This window comes from Benincasa hispida, chromosome 2 (assembly GCF_027475165.1).
Source record: "Benincasa hispida cultivar pf3 chromosome 2, pf3_genome.v1.1, whole genome shotgun sequence".
Lineage (NCBI taxonomy): Eukaryota > Viridiplantae > Streptophyta > Magnoliopsida > Cucurbitales > Cucurbitaceae > Benincasa > Benincasa hispida.
The window spans coordinates 58,382,125-58,388,124 of record NC_143479.1 but is presented as its reverse complement, the minus strand read 5'-3'; positions in this window follow the sequence as shown (position 1 = coordinate 58,388,124).

The following is a 6,000-nucleotide window of genomic DNA, read 5'->3' as shown; positions in this document are numbered from 1 at the left end:
AGAACTTTATTCCATTTCTTCCACAAGTGGTTGTACACGAATTAGAATTGAGCCAAAGAGGACAAGAGATTGTACTCTGCGGCTTGACTCCTTTCATTTCATCTTACTTATCATTTTCGTCATCTCATTTGATTGAGTATTGGTTTTATAAAGACAATCAATTTCTTTATAAATTCACATATTTGATCTCTCTCACTTTGCCACTATTTATTTCTTGTTTTATGTTAGATGCATCTATAACTTCATGCAAAATCCAATTATAAACGCTTAAGCCAACTAAATCACTTGGTAAAAGTAGTTTTAGCTTAAATTATTCGAGAGAATAAGCAAACAGCATTAAGTTAGAAATGCTTAGTACATTTAGAGATAGACGCACTAGTGTTTTATTGCATCCTGTGACTGACGCATACATCCTAGAGATAGGTATTGTATGACATTCGCATTTTGAAGTGCCGAATAGAAGTCTAACGCATAAACCGAGATAAGCAAGTCATCTCATCCACATCATATTCTTGTTCTTGTACATATAACTTAGTTCGACGCATATCCCCTGCATCAAACTCCATTTTCACACAATCCCTTATTTTCTACTTGATCCTTTTGTATCTTCTTGCATGCACACAACAGCTTAGTGTAAATAACTAATTTCTACATTCACTTAGGATATTTCTGCAACAGTTACAACGCAAAGTCTGTGTTAGCTTTAATCTGAATCCTTGAGTTCGACCTTGGACTTACCAGGAACCTGAGTTGGATTTATACTTGGATTTGATTTAGGAAAAACTTGAATGCCTGTAGAGAAGTATCATGCGTCCTGTTGCACATCACTAACACATCACTAATGCATCAACGCATCATTCGCATTTGCACTTATTTTTCCAATTACTTTATACAATACACTCTTAAGCTCGCATCACGAATTCAACGAATAGAGGCCTCTATTAATGTCATACCATATCATGTGTATGAGGATCCCAATTTGAATGACTTGCAAAAAACTGTTGTATGCATCAAATTAGCTGATAGATCTTATATCCAGCCCCTAGGGATAGTTGAGGATGTATTATTGCAAGTTAAGGACTTGATTTTCCCAGTCAATTTCTACATTTTAAAAATGGATGAAATATCTACTCCCTATTCTTCTACAATTATGTTAGGAAGGCCCTTTATGAAAACTGCAAAAAAAAAAAAAAAAAAAAAAAAAAAAAAAAAAAAAAAGATGTTGACAAGGGCTGTCTTTCTGTAGAAATTGATGGGGAAGTAGTTTCATTTAACATATATGATGCCATGAAATTTCCTAAGGAATATCTGTCCCTGTGTATGATTGAGGCGCATGACTTATTAGATGATATTATGTTGCATGATGATGATGACAACTCTGACATGTTGATTGCTCCATGTATTGATTTGGATTCGCACGACTTGTATGATTTATCTCTTTCTACTGTTGATATTAGCAACCTGAAGGAACCTTCTTCTCATTTTGAAATTTTTGGATTTGCAAGTATAAGGGACTGAGCTGAAAGATCTGCCTAGTCATCTGAAATATATGTACTTGGGCGAAGAGAACACCCTTCCAGTTATAATTTCCAGGGAATTGACACCTGCCCAATAAGAATCCTTAGTTGAGACTCTGAAAACCTATAAGAAATCCATTGGATGGACCCTTGATGATCTCAAGGGAGTGAGCCCTTCCCTTTGCATGCATAGAATAACTTTAGAGGAAGGAGCCAAGCCTACAGTTCAACCTCTCAGAAGGCTCAACCCCACGATGAAAGATGTCATTCTGAAGGAAATTATCAAGCTCAATGAAGCCGGTATTATTTACCCAATTCCTGACAGTAAGTGGATAAGTTCTATTCATATAGTTTAAAAAAAGATCGACATGAAAATCATGGAGAACGACAAGGGTAAAATGGTGTCGATGCATGTACAGAACGGGTGGAGGATGTGCATCAATTTTTGAAAGCTCAACGAGGTAACTAAAAAGGACCACTTTCGAAATTAAATGGTGGTATGGCTCGCTGGAAAACCATTCTTTTGTTTTCTTGGTGGATTCTCTGGATTCTACCAAATCTCAATCACCCAAGAAGACCAGGAAAAGACATACTTCAGTTGCACTTATGGGACTTACGCCTTCAGAAGGATGCCATTCGGGCTTTGCAATGCCCTAGGTACGTTCCAAAGATGTATGATGAGTATTTTTTCTGATTTCATAGAAAAGTGCATAGAGGTGTTCATGGATGATTTTAAAGTTTATGGAGAGTCTCTCGATGATTGTTTGCATAATCTTGGTCTAGTTTTGAAACATTGCATTGAGACTAATCTTGTGTTAAATTATGAAAAGCGTCATTTTATGGCCTCCCATGGTATTATTTTAGGACATTTAGTTTCTGAAAAAAGGGATTAAGGTAGACATGGCTAAGATAGATGTTATTGCTAAACTCCCTTATTCTACGTGTGTTAGGGAGATTTGTTCTTTTCTTGGTAGCGCAGGTTTTTACAAGCGTTTCATCAAGGATTTTTTTAAGTTGGCATTACCTCTATCAACATTGTTGCAGAAGGATGTTCCATTTAATTTTGACAAAAAGTGTCAGGAGGCCTTTGACACTAAAATTGACCACCACCTCGATTTTGCAACCTCCACGACGAGACGTACCATTCAACACTATGTGTGATGCTAGTAATCTAGTAGTGGGAGCGATCCTAGAATAGTGGGTCAACAAGAAAAGTCACGTTATATGCTTCGCATCAAGGACCCTAAATCCTACCTAGATAAACTACACCACAACGGAGAAAGAATTTCTGGCTATTGTTTTTGCTTTGGATAAATTTCGTTCTTACATTCTTGGCTTTCCTGTTACTATTTTTATTGACCATTCTGGTCTTAGGTACCTCATGACCAAGAAGAAGTCTAATCCCCATCTTGTGCATTGGATGTTTCTCCTTTAGGAGTTCAATGTGACTATCAAGGATAGGAAGGGAGCAGAAAATTTGGTGGCAGGCCACTTAAGCAAGATCGTACAAGAGGAGGACCTAATGCCTTTATGAGAGGATTTCCGTGACGATATCCTATTCTAGATTATCATGCCTATGCCATGGTATGCTGACATGGTGAATTTCCTAGTTACTGATAAGCTTCCCTATGATATGCCTAGTTTTAGGAGGGCCAAACTGAGGAGTGATTCAAAATATTTTATTTGGGACCCGTCATACCTTTGGAAGATTTCATCTGACAAAATCATTAAGAGGTGTGTCCTACATGAGGAGTTTGAGTCTGTACTTTCATTTTGTCATGAGATAGCCTGTGGTGGACATTTTAGCCCTAGGAGGACTGCTAAGAAAGTTTTGGATAATGGATTAATCTGGAATTCTCTATTTGCTGACTGTTTTCCATTTTGTAAATCCTGTAAGAAATTTCAGAGGTCAGGTTCTCTGTCTATGAGAAATGAGATGTCACTTAATTCTATCCTAGTGTATGAGATTTTTTATGTTTGGGGCATGGATTTCATGGGACCCTACCTTTCTTCATATGGTTATTTGTATATTCTTTTAGCAGTGGATTATGTGTCGAAGTGGGTTGAGACTATCCCCTCTAGGACTAACAATGTTATCGTTGTTTCAGGATTTTTTAGAGCTAACATCTTTTCCAAGTTTGGCATTCCTCGAGCCATAATTAGTGACCAGGATACACATTTTTGCAATAGAACCATTGATAAAGGGCAGAAAAGAACGTTACCATAGTGCTAAGTTCTTAAACAATGTTGGCGTTGATGAAATATGTTAAATGGCGTTCATTAAACATAAATTCTATAATATTGCGATCGCATGCGTTCAGCGCATTAGAACTATTGATTTTTGTATTTTTGTGCAGAATATGCGTTAACACAATGCAAGATTGCGATCATAGGAAATTATCGGTCGAGCGCAACTTCACCACAAGACTTTGCGTTGATCGTGCTCGCAAAAATTCGCCCGAGAAGGATTGCCGCAACTTGGTCAACGCAATATGGTGGACGCATTCGGGTGAAAAGATAATTAAGAGCGATGGGAAAGAAATCTGATGACAGTCGGATCCAAATTAAGTTGACAGTCGATAATGGTCACGAAGTACATTCAGCTTTATCGGTGATAATTATTTGACGCGTCAATCAGAATTAAAGTTGTCCCATCTGTACAACTGGGAGAGAGAAGCCGCCTTTCACCATGGAAGCTCTATAAATACTAAGTGCATTCTTTAGAAAAGGGGTTAATTCACCACTTTATAAGTTCACGTCTCTGTCCATAGTTTCTTTCATTTTAAGGCGGATACGAGGAAGAAAGTGTGCTGGTAGATCGTTCCAGTAAGCTTAGGAGAGCGCCGGAAGCTTCAAAGACAGGGAGAGGGCCGACGCCTGTGGAAGCGGGAATATCTTTAGATCAGAATAGAGATTCCAATGTAAAAAGCCTCGGTCAGTAAGGAATTGCTATCAAGCTCTCTACCTTAAACTTCCATTGCCATTTTGTACTTAATTTATTTATAAGAATGGAATTTCTTTCTCTATATATGTTCACTCTCTGTGATTCACGCATGAGTAGCTAAATTAGTTGAATAGGTTGAGAAGCATTTAGCTAGCACAACTAGGGAATCTTCATTCTTTGCGACTATCTTGTTTATGATGCTTCATTCATCCCTTAGGGATACTCGGGAGGGTAGTCTAAGGACAGGATCTAGACTTGGGAAGGTCAGGTCAGAATCTAGGCTTGGAAGAACCAGATTAGAATGCATAAATGAGAGATAGGTGCTTAGGAATGAGAACTATTTGTTATTAACGCATCGCATGCATCTTAGCGATAAGATATGATTGTATGTGGTCACCCTGCTTTCATGCATTTTGTATCAACGCATAGGACAAGAGTGACTTAGGGATAATCTCTATGGACACTTTGTATTCAACACATGCGTCTTAGACTTAGAAGCATCTCATTTACATTGGAAAATGACTTGTTGTGCATGGTAGTAACATGATCGCATGGTCTGATGCATTCCCAAGTAACACTAGCTAAAGATCTTCTCAACCTGTTCATCGCATACTCATTGCATCTATCAACGTAACTTTCGTTTCTCAAATCATTTATTTATTTCTTTTTAATCAACGCAATCAACAACCAAATACTTTATTTATTTTTTCGGTTACCGCAAAGTTTTCATCAAAAATTACCAACGCAACTATTTTCACAAGTCCCTGTGTTCGACCCTGGACTTACCAGGAAACTCAAAGGAATTTGCATTTGCATTTTGCTAGGGAAACTTGAGTGCACAATGCAATTCCATCAACACATATCATCCATATTTCCACTTAATAAAATAACGCATCAACCATCAAGGCGCTCATAAGGAAGTATGGAGTTCACCATCAGGTTGCCACTCCGTACCATCCTCAAACAAATGGCCAAGTAGAAATTTTTAATCGAGAGGTAAGAGTATCCTAGAGAAAATTGTCAATCTAACGAGGAAAGATTGAAGCACGTGCCTTGATGATGCTTTTTGGGCTTACAGAACTACTTTTAAAACTCCCATTGGGACGACGCCCTTCAAGCTTGTCTATGGAAAGGCGTGCCATTTACCGGTAGAGGTCGAGCATAAAGCCTATTGGGCAGTTAAGCAATGCAGTTTGAATCTAGTCCAAGTCGGTGAGGAGAGACTACTGAAACTACAAGAATTGAAGGAACTACGCCTTGAAGCCTATGAGAACTCAAGATCTATAAGGAAAAGTCAAAACTCATTCATGATAAGGGTCTTTTGAGGAAAGAATTCCGGTTGGTCAAAAAGTGTTGCTCTAGAATTCGCATCTATCCCTCATGCCCAATAAACTGAAGTTTAAATGGCTTGGTTCTTTTGAGATTATTAACTTGTTTCCCTATGGTGCAGTTGAGATCAGGAGTCTAGAGACAGGTAAGGAGTTCAAAGTGAACAGGCATTGCCTTAAGATATTCAACGGATGGGAAGTCAACTCAGCT